Source organism: Aquila chrysaetos, chromosome 3, assembly GCF_900496995.4.
Source record: "Aquila chrysaetos chrysaetos chromosome 3, bAquChr1.4, whole genome shotgun sequence".
Classification (NCBI taxonomy): domain Eukaryota; kingdom Metazoa; phylum Chordata; class Aves; order Accipitriformes; family Accipitridae; genus Aquila; species Aquila chrysaetos.
In genome coordinates this window covers 22,399,850-22,414,614 of record NC_044006.1, presented here as the reverse complement: position 1 = coordinate 22,414,614, position 14,765 = coordinate 22,399,850, and positions in this window count along the sequence as shown.

The window sequence follows — 14,765 nt, the reverse complement described above, 5'->3', positions numbered from 1 at the left end:
CATTTCCCCTTGACACAGCTTCTCTGTTGGCGATGGACTAGCTCCCGCTCTTGCTGCTGACTGCATGCCCAGTCCTCTGCACAGCACCGTGACTCTGCCATCCAGGAGGGGACAGTAAAGGCTCCAGGCTGTCCCTCCCTCCCTTCCGATGGCCTGCAGCTCTGAAATCAAGAGGTATCCATTTCCCAAAAGGCAGGTAGAGCTGATCTGAGATAAGGGTGCTTTCCTTGGACTGAAGCAGATGCATCTCTGTGTGCATCATAAGGTACTTCGAATGTAAATGGCACCAAAGTTGCTGATTGTCAAGAGTAACCCAAAAATGGTGCCGCCCGAACTGAAGGGAGAATGAGAAATGGGGCAGGAGCCAGTCTCTAAACATGGCCAGCACACCCCATCCGAATCCCAAGTGATCCGGGCTCAGCAGCCCCGGAGGACCAGCATCACGTCGGTGGTTTACTCACAGGTTTAGGAGGTTAGGGTTTGTGTATTGACTTCTAGCAGTACACACGTGGGCATGCCCCCATGCACAGGATGCCAAAGAGTGGTGCTGCTGGAGCTGACCACAGGGCCAGGCATTTGACGGGTATTAATGCCACTGAGAGTAGCACAGAGGATTTTTCTGGAGTTCTCAGCAATCACCAGCCCCAATAAAATTCCTGTGAGTAGCACTTTTTGTCCTTGATCATGGAAGCACTTTGGAAAATGCAGCCAGCATATCTAAATTTCCAAGTCAGGTGTTGTTGTGGTTTAACTCCAGCCAGCAACTAAGCACCACGCAGCTGCTCGGTCACTCCTCCCTCTTCCTGATGGGATGGGGAGGAGAATCAGAAAAAAAACCAACTTGTGCATTGAGATAAGAACAGTTTAAAGAAAAAAAAAAATAATAATGATGATGAAAAGGGAGATAAAAAGAGAGAGAAATAAAACCCAAGAAAGACAAGTGATGCACAATGCAATGGCTCACCACCTGCTGACCGATGCCCAGCCAGCCCCCAAGCAGCAATCGGCCCCCCTGGCCAACTCCCCCCAGTTTATATACTGGGCATGACATTCTATGGTATGGAACATCCCTTTGGCTAGTGCGGGTCAGCTGTCCTGGCCATGCTCCCTCCCAGCTTCTTGTGCACCTCCTCACTGGCAGGGCGTAGAAAATTGAGAAGTCCGTGACTTGGGATAAGCACTACTTAGCAACAACTAAAACATCAGTGTGTTATCAAGATTATTCTCATACTAAATCCAAAATACAGCACTGTACCAGCTACTAGGAAGAAAATTAACTCTATCCCAAGTGAAACCAGGACAGGTGTGAAATCACAGCCTCTTTCTTCCAAAGGCCTATGAATCTAGGCTAGGTATATGCAAGATAAAAGATTCGAATGTAATACAGAATTAAATAAAGACATGAAATTAAAAATACCAAGCCAAAATTATAATGAATCAAAATATAATCACATCAGCAGATTTCCCCAATCTGACAAATTCAACAAGTCATCCTAGACTTCAGTTAATATTATTGCCTCTCCAAAATTATCATTATGATATTTCACAACTGCAGGAGCCTCAAGTTAGTTCAACCACTAGCATTACTTAGCTCCAGGAGCCTTGCCAAGAAGCTGTGACATTTTGTTTACTCATCACTATTGACATGATTAATGTCAGCACTGAATTGGCCTTATTTCCTGTCCTCAACCTGGGACGCTTGGCTCTAGACTATACCCTCTGGTACTTAGTATGGAACAATCAGCTACGTGCAGTGCTTTACGGTAATTTCAGCTGACATAATTGCCAGGTCATTAGAGTGACGCCCTCCTGCCAAGGAACCAGAGTGCCTGCAAAAAACAAGCCTAGCTGCTGGGTTGGGCATAACGGTGAAGGCTTTGTTCTGTGCACGCTTCATCTTGGACATGGGTGTCTGGATGCAAGAGCTGACAGGCAGCAGAAGACACAGTCATGGAGCCAACAAGAGTTGACGCTATTTTAAAGTTGGTTTTGGCACCTAATGAAGGGACTATAAAAGAGCTGCTTGTAGAAAATAGTCTGCGATGGAGAAATCCTGAGTTGATTCTCTTTAAAGAATCAGAGACAAATGGGAGTCTCTTACAAAGGCACAAGTGGAGAAATAAGGAGAACTTCTGGAAATACAAGTCTACTCAACTGAAAAGCTCAGTCTTTGAAATGCAAAAGGCTTGATATTTCCATATGTCCAAGGGAAAAAGAAGTCCTCTTGGAGTTTCCACCTGAAGCCAGGGGAGAAGCCTGTGGGAAAGTGTTCCCAGAGGAAGGAGGACAGAGCATCTGGCCTGCTAAGAGCAAGGATGGGCTTTAGAGGCTAAAAAGATTAAGGAAAATCTAGATGCCATCCAAAATCTAAGCTGAGATGGTTTTGCCCATTTCCATCCAGGACAATCGTGTTAGAGAGGCAAAGGCGGCACAGCTGACCTCCGTCATAGGGGGTTATGCAGCACTACATGGGAGAAGAGCAGACACAGTTAATTATTTAAGAAAGAGAGGAAAAGAGCTTTGAGAGCAACCTTGAGATTTAACAGTCTGGCCTCACCAGCATGCAAGTGTTCAGGACAGAGCTGGGAAGAAAAGAGTCATTAAAGACATAAAAGGGGACAACATTTAGCATGTATTTACCCCACGCCAGTTATGTTAGAATAGACTTTTGTCTTTCTTTGATGAAAGACTTATTTTCTAGACAAAGGAGAATGTGGTAAATTGCATCTATTGGAACTTTGTTAAACCACTTCGGAGGATTATTACATAAACTGAGAATTAATACAGGAAATTTCAAGTGCTTAAAGTGACTGCAACCAGCTGGGCTGAAGAAAGGTTTCATCAGGCCAGAGGAAGATTATAAGCAGAATTCATTACAGATCAATCTTTTCAATTTTTCTATTCATATTCATTAGTGTTTTCATTAATTACATTGTGTCATCAGCACATTTCCTACCAAGATTTCGAAGTGGGAACTCACTGTTCGCAAAGAGGACAATAAGAAAATTGTCTAAGAAAAACTAGACAACCCTGAAGAGATGAACAATGGAAATTTAATTATAAAAACTGCTAGATCATGCACTTAAATGCTATAGTGCATCAGATAATTCTCAGCAGGATCCTAGGAAGAGTGGGGAAGAAGGAGCTGTTTTACAACTGCAAGCTGAAAGCTTCGTTTGTTCTAGCTGTGAGACAGGACTGAGTGGACACACAGCTGCCCTTTGTAAAGAGAAGGGCAATAAACAATGGGTCAGAAGCACAGTGCTGCCCTTAGCACAAGAACACAGGAGTATAAACTGGCCAGGAATAAATCTAGCTTGGGAACTAGAGCACTCAGGTTTTGAAGCAGCATCCAAAATAAATAAGAGAGGCCCAATAATTTGAACTATCACATTTTCAAATTTACAGCCTTTATATGATCTATAAATATGCTATAAATCAGCAACAGCGAGGGTTGCAACCATGCACAGCTCACTGGAGATGAAGGGTACTGCAGATGCTTCCAGCCTCTGATTTCCCCTTTGCCTCTGAGTTGTTGAAGTTTTCCTCTAGAAGTACTGTATGTTGGCACATATAATCCAAACTGCCTGAAAAATACTAATACTCTCAAGTGGATCTGGATTCGTTGATGGTGGGAATTATTCAATGTGGTGGCTTGCAACAGTAGAGGCTCAGACCTGCGGCTGTAGAAAGTCCTGTTTTACATGCTAACTCAGGCTGTAAGCAGTTGTCCCCACATCCCCAGGTCAGGAGATGAAAGGGAGGACATAAGAATGGCTGTACTGTGCGGAACCAAAGGTGACCCAGCTCTAAGGGGTGTTTTCTCCAACTAGTGCCAGAGGCAGAGGGCAAGAACAGGGCAAGTCCATAGAAATGCTTCACTGCACACTCTCCCGGGCAGCTAAAGACAATAAGAGGTGAAAGATTATCACTTTATAGAAGGTGATAATATCGTACCCTCACTGGAGTCACTGCCTCATCTGTCGGATAAGCTGAAAAATGCCACTGAGCACAGTCTATGTGTTAGAAAAGAGCAAATATATTTTGGACTTGGAGTCACAGGATGCTACACTGTGACTTCCCACATAAATTATTTCTCCTGTCCCCAAAGCTTTTTCTCACAGATGCTGTTAGTAGAAATTAGGGAAACTCCTACCCTTAAACTGTGCTACTACGTGGTATATAGTCACTAGACTTCCTCTGTATTATTTCTGTAAGCAAAAATACAAGTAAGTGAAAACAAGTTGACCTTCTTGATAGGATACTATCAGCTTTGCCTCAACCCTCATTTTGCTGTATATGCAAAGGCACGTCAGGGTTCAGACAGTCCTAAATATACAGCAAATTCATGTAGTCGTGCATCAAGAGCCCATGCAGATGTGAAGTAATCAGCCCTCAGTAGCACTGAGCTCTTTTCTGTTTCCCACTGTAAGACAGCAGTGGAGCAAACTACTGCAGACTACTCTGCAAACACGTAATTCCCTCTCTATACTGATAAATGCTGCAATATGCAAATCTGAAGCATCTATCCAAGAAAAATGCTGTTATTCTACCAGGCATTGATATCATATGTTGGTGCTGTTCTATAATAAAGGGAATTATTTGAACTGCTGACTTCCCAGGCCAAGACACCTCTGATTTCCTTCACTGTCCTGCCCAGTTCCCCCATTATCTTAGCTCTATTCCCTGCAGGGATTTAGATAGGAATTTCTCTGGTTTACAGCAATGTACTGGCAAGCTTGGTAGCGAATCCTCTCAGTAGCAGGGATAGTAATCATCTTGATTTAGAGGCTATAACACAGATTTCCAGTGCACAGGCACCAGGAATGCAGCGTGTAAGAGGAAAATCAAAGCTGATGGCCCCCAGAAACGAAGCCTGCTCCAGCAACTGGCTTGTTGCCGACCATCAAGACAAAGGAGGGGAGATCTTCAGTAAAATAAAGTATAAGGGAAACTGCAAAAGTGTTTCAGAGCAAGCCAGGCCCATATTCATCATCTACAGTAAACAGGCTCAGTAACAGGAATTTCTGTGAATTTCAAGTAGGTGCAAAGGTTCGGCAGTGAATGACTGGAGTAATGAGTTCATCCCTCAAAGCCTCAATTACTCCCAGTTATCTGGGTGGGGGTATGGTTTAAGCACAGACCATTGCTTGCTTCACATCAGCCTCACGCCTTTTGTGTCAGCGGGTTTGTTTTTCTGGCAAATTTGACAGCTTCTGTAAGGGCAAAAAAGATGCTCTCCAAAGAGTGTGGATGGGGAGTACATGCCAGCAATGTTATGCTATGGCCCAGGCTGAGCTCAGCACAGCAGAAATCCCCTGGGGAGGAAACCAAAAAAGGAAAGCTATTCTTGCTGGAGAAGTAGAGAAAGGAATTAGAAAAGGATTATTTCTCACCCTGTCTTTCAAAAGGTGGGGAGGGAGGAATTTCTAAACCTCTCTGTCCTGCCTCTTCTCCCTTTGGCACACAGGGAGACATCTCTGCCCATAGTGCCGAGGGACCCCCGTACCCTGGATGGGGATGAGTGCAAGGAAACAGCTTGGTACGCAGAGATCCTGGTCAGCTATGGGACAGGATCAGACTGAGTCTCGGGTTCTGCTATCATCTCTCCAATGTAATTTTTGGCCTTGTCCTTTCTCTCAGAAAGAGAGAGCCAACATCTCCTGGCTCCAGGAGGTCCTGGGTCCAGGTAGGCATAGGGAACTGGAAGAAGGCAGAGATCTGCACTTAAAGAGCTCCAGCTTCTTCCGGTGGTGTTGTCTTTTTTAAAATAACAGCAATTATCATGACTCATGATTTTCACGGCTGGTGCATCCAAATTACATATGCCTGTTTATTTTGTGTGTGCATTACAGTGAATTACATCTTAGATGGAGTGATACCATTTTATTCTCCTAAGAAAAAAAAAGAAAAAGAAGGGAAAAAAAAGAAATAAATTAGGCTCCCACACATTTAAGACTCCTCAACATTTACTTTCTGGAAACTTAAGTCGTTTTTGAAAAACAGCCTAACACACTAAGAGCAACAGGAGATGTTTCAGCTGGCAGCACTGTTAGGCAAAGGGAAATAATGAATGTGGACTCCTCAATATGAAGCCAGATGTTGGAAGGGGCACCAGAGGAGCCCTGCCACTACCAGAAAGAAACTGGGGATGGGATATAACATTTTCATTAAGTGGGACTGGATGGACAAATCAATGGAAATACTCAAATTCTTTCTGAAATAATCCTATGTGGTGGGTTGACCCCGGCTGGATGCCAGGTGCCCATCAAAGCCATTCTATCACTCCCCCTCCTCAGCTGGACAGGGGAGAGAAAATATAACAAAGAGCTTGTGGGTCGAGATAAGGACAGGAGAGATCACTCACCAATTACCATCATGGGCAAAACAGACTCAGCTTGGGGAAAATTAACTCACTTTATTACAAATCAACCAGAGTAGGGTAATGAGAAACAAAACCAAATCTCAGAACACCTTCCCTCCACTCCTCCCTTCTTCCCAGGCACAACTTCACTCACGGATTCTCTACCAACCCCCACCAGCGGCGCAGGGGGACGGGGAATGGGGTTTACGGTCAGTTCATCACACGTTATTTTCTGCTGCTTCATCATCCTCAGGGGGAGGACTCATCACACTTTTCCCCTGCTCCAGCATGGGGTCCCTCCCATGGGAGACAGTCCTCCACGAACTTCTCCAATGTGGGTCCTTCCCACGGGCTGCAGTTCTTCACAAACTGCTCCAGCGTGGGTCCCTTCCACGGCGTGCAGTCCTTCAGGAGCACACTGCTCCAGCGTGGGTCCCCCACGGGGTCACAAGTCCTGCCAGAAAATCTGCTCTGTGGCTCCTTTCTCCACAGATCCACAGGTCCTGCCAGCAGCCTGCTCCAGCATGGGCTTCCCACAGGGTCACAGCCTCATTTGGGTGCCCACCTGCTCCGGCGTGGGGTCCTCCACGGGCTGCAGGTGGATATCTGCTCCACCGTGGACCTCCATGGGCTGCAGGGGGACAGCCTGCCTCACCATGGTCTTCCCCATGGGCTGCAGGGGAATCTCTGCTCCGGTGCCTGGAGCATCTCCTCCCCTTCCTTCTTCACTGACTTGGTGTCTGCAGGGTTGTTTCTCTTACATGTTCTCACTCCTCTCTCCGGCTGCCATTTCCCGTCTGTCCCAACTTTTTTTTCTCTTCTTAAAAATGTTATCACAGAGGCGTTACAACTACCGCTGATTGGCTTGGCCTTGGCCAGCGGCAGGTCCGTCTTAGAGCTGGCTGATATTGGCTCTGTTGGACACAGGGGAAGCCTCCAGCAGCTTCTTACAGAAGCCACCACTGTAACCCCCAACCCGCTACCAAAACCTTGCCACACAAACCCAATACATCCTATGAATAAATCCAGTAAGCTAAAAAATCCCCAAAACCAACCCCCCAGAAAAGGGTTTCTGCTTCTATTCACTCATCTGGGAAAAAGCAGATTCCTGGACTAGTTTTGCCAACCCAGAGTAAGAGATATGATCTGAAGTCATTGCTGACTTTATAAAGCTTTTAAAGTTTCTCCTGACGCAGATTTACACCAGCTCAGGTCTTTGCTGGCCCATACCACGTGAAGGCTTGTCTCACCCAGTGTTCAACCAGCCTCCAGCAGGTTGTGCAACAGATCAGGATCCAACTTTCTGTAAGTCACGAGTGCATCAACCCCCTAAATTACTTAAAACTACAACTAATTAGCCTGCTTAAAATTAAACTCCAATTTACAAGCTTTGCCAGTTCATGAACCTAACGAATTCACCCCAACACTGCAAAATAAATGGAGCACGGCATATTTTGATGCTATACTCAATACCACTATTACCTGCTTAGTCCAAGGCCGTTTTTCTGACCTTAATGCTTCAAAATAACAAGCTTAAAATGTACAAAACTGGCTGAGCTTAACGAATTTAAGAATTTGGAAACAAACTCCTGATAGATTCACTAGCAGCATCCTACACTTGTAGATGCCAAATAAATGGTCAGACCAAACTGCATTAAATTTGTAGGGTCAAACTGGGGCCAGTACGCACTAAGACATTGAGTGATGGCTCATATCAGGTGTTTGCATGCCCAGGCCATGCATTGGGAAAACAACTGATTGGAAAATGTGTGATGATCCTATTTGCTGCCATTTTCAGTGGTCACCTTATCTTAACACCTAGGTCTGTACTGGTGCAACAATCAGATTGTGTCTACTGGCTCTAATGGGACACCAGGCCTTGACAACTGCCTTCCTCAAATTCCCTGTAGGTAAAATAATATATAAACAAGAAAATCTGTTCTCCCTTGGGGAAAAAAATATTATTCTGAGAATGTAAATGGCCCCTGTATGAGATATTGCAATCCAGCAAAACCCCAAAACAACAGTTGGTTATGATGGGAAGGAAGAGAAACCAAATTCTCTTCAAAGTCTTTTTCTTGTTTATTCTCAGGTTGTTGTTGATATATTTTGTAAACTGCAGAGATTAAAAAGATCCCTGGGGTTCCCAGGTGTGAAAGATCAGCACTAGAGAAAGTAGCTGAGGGAGGGAATGTTCGCGAACTATATCCTGTCATCATTAAATCATTTTGCTGAATACATCAAATTGCTAAACACAAATATTTACATATAAATCAGTGCATCTATCTATTCATGTTGCTAGCACAAATACACAAAACATATGCAGAAATTAAACAGATCCCTTTAAGGCTTCCCCCCCCCCAAAGAATCAAAAAGGAAATTCATGATGAGAAAAAGCTAACTTATAACCTGGGATGTAACTGAGCAGTCACATCAGCAGCTTGAGTTCGTAAACAAGCAAAGCCAGCAGTTTGGAGCAGCATGAATCACCGCTGTTCATCTCAGTGGGGCATTAGCTTCATTCCCAGTAAAGAGCCTCTAACGCATTAACACTGTGAATTATTTCGCTGCTGACCAAAGTGTGTAATGGGTGGAAGAAAAAAAGAAAAATGCATGACGTACTTGGAGCAATACTTTATTTTGGCACCAGGGTGATGGACCAATGCTGGTTCCCAGGCAGTGCCCAGGACACGAAGGAGCTGTGCTAAGGAAGAGGTTGGGTCACCAGTTCCCAAAGAGATTCCTCCGTAGGGAGGGATTCAAAATTATAGGTAATTACCGTGACCACCTGGGTCAGTCTCAGCAGCCCCTGCACTCCTCACATTGTGATCAGACTACATAGTCTTCACCGATGCCAGTGATTTTGACCAGCGCTGGTAGCCCAGCTGGTATTTTGGTTACCATTCCTGGGAGCATGGGCTTTGCTCCCCTAAAAGAAAGGCAAGGGTTACAGGATTAGGCCTTCAGCATGGCAGAATAAAGCCTCCATGTATTTAAATTAAGGTACGGCATTAACATATCACCTCACAGGGCCTGAGATGGGCAGGGACCAGTGCAGAGCACCCGCAGAGATTTTATTTTCTTGCAGAATCCATCATATCCCCTCTCACAAAACCTACATGACGAAAAGGGACCAAACTCCAAATGTACAGTGGAGGTTTTAGGCAATTATTGATTTTGCTATTCAAGTAGAAAGAGTAGTTCCCATGGCAACGAGCCCATCACTCCCTACCTATGGCATCACTTGCTCTCATAACACAAGTTCTTCATTTAAAGGAATATATATGTTCACATGGCTGCCCCTCAGAAACTGAGTTCCTTTCATTTCACCCTGACATAAGCGATGACCCACCCTGTGTCCAACTGCTTCAAAACACACCTCCCGTGGTGTCCATGGGGAGAGCAACGGGTGCAGTGAGGGGGATGCCCACCTGCCTGTTCCGAGGGACGGCCACCACGGCAGACCTGGGGCTGATGCTGCCCTGAAGCACTTCCAGATGAACCATGCAAGGGAGCACCCTGTCTTGTGCTGCTGGCTGGGTCCCCAGTGGAACCCCGCTCTTTTGCATCAACACTGCGCAAGGGTGGAGGTGCCCCCCCTGCTTTTTTCTTAATTGTGCCATGTTAAACCTGGCATTGGTAGGAAGTGAATTCACCTTCAGCATTCACAGTATTTCTTCTTCAATCTGTCTAACACTAATAAGAGCAAATAACCCTCAAACACCACAAAATAAAACAAACAAATAAATAAATAAATTTATAAATAAATAAAAAGGGATCTCGCATCACTACAGAAAATCACAGCAGCTCTGAGTAGAAAAAGTCAACCACTTTTGATATTTTCATCACTTAAATAATACACCAGCAGGACGGGTTGGCTCCTTAGGTGGTGTAAATCAGCACAGCTCCCCATTGTTTTAATAGCAGTCAAGTTGCACAGGCTGATGAGCAGGCTCCACATCGTGGGAAGAGAAACACCAGAAAAAGGGAAGACAGCAGGCTGTCTTGGGGTGGCGGTCAGGGCAGCACTCAGGGAAATCAGGGGCATGACACAAACCCTGTCGTGGGCTAGCCCCTGGCTCGCCGTAGGGCTTTATCCCCACAGAGGGGCCCTCTCCATGCTGGGAAAGGGGAGGAAAGGGCTGCGACGTGCTGGTGAGCGGCATCACTGGGCTGCAGCCCCATGCAGCCACTGGGGAAAGTGCTCGGGCTCAAACAAGAAACGCGAAAAACAGCAGCAATTCTGGTTCAGCTAGGAAGCTAAAAGCAAAATCTAGCCCAGATGCAAGACTTTCCTTCTAGAAATTAGCCACTGAAAAGAAAGAAAGAGGGATCAGCATGGCAGGGCTGAGAAAAGGTGCAGCTGGACTGCAGAGGCAGCGCGCTTTGCTCCTGGCTACGCACAGGAGGAAAACGCGCATACAGACCGGGAAACTCACAGTCTCGAGCAGGATCTTTCAGAGGAATTTTGGTCTCCCAGTAAAATTTTATGAGGCATAAGCTTCTCCCAAGACCTTTTCTCACGTGGGTCCAAGCCCCTTAACCACAGCCTCGTGCAGCCCAGCTGGGGCTGCCTGTGCCCGTGTGAGCTGGATGCAGGATCTGGCCGTATTTGCAGGTTGCGGTACCCAAGGAATTTGCAAGCCAGGCACCTTGGTGGCTTTGGAGATCGGAGAGGAGCATGGCGTGCACAAGCCTGACCATCCATCCATGCTATGGGCAGAGGGATGGCACAGCAAGAGGTGGTGGGAGCCTGGGCAGGGGGACCTCAAACCAGGCAGGGAGGAAGAAGGTGAAGATATGTTTTTTTGGAAGATGATAGAGGAAATCACAGTGAGAATTACAGCAAGAGAGATCAGACAAGCCTTGGCTTGGAAGAAGTAAAGGTATTAAAGCTGAAAAAGCAGTGGCTAGGCTGAGGGGAAGAATAAATCTTAAAAGCAACAGCAGGAGGAAACAGATCAATTGGAATAGCTGGAATTGAAAAGATGTGAGGACATCAGAGATGTTACAGCACAGAGCCTGGAGAGACACAACAAAGACTGAGGAGACATTAATGGATTTTAAAAAATAATAATAAAAAAAAATAGAAGTCTCTGAGAGATGCCAGATATGGGAAAGGAAGATGCAAGGAGTCAAATCTGGTTACAGGGCTGGGAGGCAAGGGGAGGCCAGCCAGATGCAGGACTAGGGGGTAAGGAGAGATAAAGCAAAGCTCGTGGGCACACATTGAGAGGGAGCTGTGGCAGGAGCAGACTGCTTCGTTGGGTCTGAAAGGTTGGCAACGCACACGGTAAGGGATCTCTATCAGCCTGAGCTTGTGCTGTCCCACACTGCAGGGAGAGGAGAGGTTGGCGGTGGGGAGCCAGTGAAGCTTGGCCCAGAGCAGCGTAGCTTTGGGGAACACAGCACCCCAAAGCAAACCCGATCCTGACAGCTCGTCCAGAGATTACTAGACAGGTTTGAATCAGTTATTGTGGAAATGCGTTTTGTTCAGGAGCTGGGAGGACGGCAAGCCTGTTTGTATGTACAGAGAAGTGAGGCAGAAAACAACATATACAGAAAAATGGGAAGAGAAGGAAATGAAAGCTTTACCCTACTTCCTTAGCACCTACCTGCCAAGACAACACGGATCAGGTGAAAGCTGGAGGGGCCAGTTTTTAAGAGTTATGTTTTCTGAGCACATTCAAAACTGAACCTAGATGCTCTCAAGTAAGATTTTTCTTCAGCTCATGTGTTTCTGCTCATTCTTAGCTTTCAGGCTGGAAAACCAACATCTGGGCCTATCCTCCTGCCTCCAGAATTTGCTTGAGGGAATCTGGTTTCTGAAAAATCTTTTCTTCAGCTTTTTTTTGTTCTTGTATGGGGTTGTTCTTAACTGCTTTTAAAAACAAGAAAGAAAGAAAAAAAAAAAAAAAAAAAAAAAAAAGCTTGACTTGCAAAAAACCTTAACCTACAGGAGTTTTCTGGGGTTTTTTGCTTTCCCATGCTAGTGCCCAGGTCTGTAAATTTCCACTCAATACAAGGGAACATCTATTTCACAGAGACAACTGGTACAAGAGCATTAGCAAGTGTGAAGCAAACCAAGGGGTGACAGAGGGTAGGACTTGCTGTGTATCAGTCAGCCCACTAACTCAGCAAATGAAGACAAAACTGGTTTGCCACTGTTAACTTACATTTCAGTCAGCTCATATAGCAGAACACACAGTTCTTCTAGGACATGATAGAATGATTAAAAATAAGACAGGAAAGAAAGTCACTCATATCCTATATCATGCACCGCTTATCTAATACCCATGATTACTAGCAAAACTGCTTATTTGCCCCCAAGGCATACAAACTTCAAGTTCTTGCTATTTTGCTTCCTTTCCTCCTTCCAATTTTCCACTGATTTTCAGGGTATTGAAGGCTCTGTATCATGTCTAAGGATCAGCCTATAGAGAGGCATTAAAGAGGGACAAGAAAATTATTTTCTAGTTCTTTCTTACAGCAGGATGCTTTTATAGGAATAATCAAATTTTTTCAGTATTCATTCTTGGATCTGCACAGAAGAGCTAATTATTAGGAATCTGAAAGAAATTCTCTGGGAATAACTGTGGGCATCAAGGTGCTCCATACGGAAAGGCTAGCTTATTATCCCCATCGCAGCACAGTCGTCCGTTAGCTACTGTCATGGAAACAGAGCTGTGCAAGATAGATATCCATTTATGAGAGTGTTGTCATCAATTTAATGCAGCCAATGTATGAATAACAGAAGCTTTTTCCCTGCAAATATGATTGCTGCACTGTTCACAGCAGAAAAACCTGTGGCATGAATTTTTTTGTACTTTATTGCTGAACAAGGCTGGGATGCAATAGAAATGATGCCCTTAGCATGTCATACAAGGCCACATAAACAACAATAAGCCTCTTCTTGATGTCCATTGCCTTATTCATACCTTCATAGTACAGAATTGAGAAAGACCCTTTTATGTAAAAAAAATAAAAATCCATGTTTCATGATCACATCTATTAGGATAGAAACAAAGAAAGAAAAAAAAAGCAGACTTTCCTGCTATTTAATCTAAGGATAGAAGGTGAGTATGGATGGCTCTTTTTCTGTCGACATTTTATCATTCTATGAATTAGTCATGATGGTCCAATTATCTTCAAATAGGTAAAGCGCAACCTTTTAAGTAGACTAATTTGCAAGCTTGCTTCATGGCCCTCCACATCAATTTACCACTTAGTCTTAGATTAAAGGACCGAGTTTGCCTTGGTGAGGTGGCACTGAGGACGTGAGAGCAGAGGGGTGTGAAAGCAGCCTTTGTGCCTTTCCCCCTGCAAGAGCAGGGTGCTCCTTTCACACATCATGGGGAGAGAAAACTTGACCACTGTTTCCATAACACAGGCTCAAAAAGAACACGATTATCTCCTGTATTAAGTCAGAGAAAATGAAGGATGAGAGAGCATGTGAGGATGGCAGGGGGTTAGAATTTGAAAGTTTGGATCTCTTCCAAAGCTGCTCTGGGTTTAATCATTGTTTAACAGCAGAATTTGGCCCAAACCATCCCTGTCTTGTGGGGATGCTACACAATTCATATGGGGAGTAGTTCAGTCACTTAGAGGTACCCACTTGAACCATTAGCAAAATCACAGAGATTATGTTAAAAAGCAAAGCCAGGGCTACATGCGCAGGTGCTTGAAAGGACCGGGGAGTGCGCTCGTGCCATACCCTCCCTAGGCTGTTTCACGCCTCAGAGTTACCCAGTTCGGGTTGCCAACGCCATGGGTAACCCTCCTGTTCCCCCGCACTGTGCTTTGTACACATGGAGCACCCAACTCGGAGGGGCCAGCAAAGCTGCAAAGAAGGTGGGAAATAATGCACTAATAAAGACAGCAAAGGCAGGTCTGGGACAGAAACACCCCAAGTCAAAATAAGCTGCAAACATTTCTATTACACACCAGTGAAGGAGACTGTGCAACAGTATTTTTACCACTTCCATCCACATTTCAAAGAATTTTTATTACTTGGCAAAAGTTCAGAAAGTAATAATTTGTGATCTAGCAAATCTACCTTATAGCTTTACATGGATGCAGTTCAATCTACAGACTGTATCCAGAACTTTACCTAGCCCTGATTTGGTAAGAATATTTCCAGGCTCACAAAGAAAAACATACATATATTTACAGGCCAACCCAATCTATCAGATGAAGTTTTAAAAAATATATTCAGTGACAGCAAGATTAATCTAGCCAAATTCAGGCTAAAGGGAAGGAGAAAATTTCTTTCTACATTGGTCAATGAAACAAGGCGGCTCGCAACGTGCTGGATCTTAACTATGCAAAGTCCTTAGCTTTTCAGAAGAGAGATACTTGAGTTCAGTCAAAAAATGTAGGCATTAAATAATAAATAAAATGA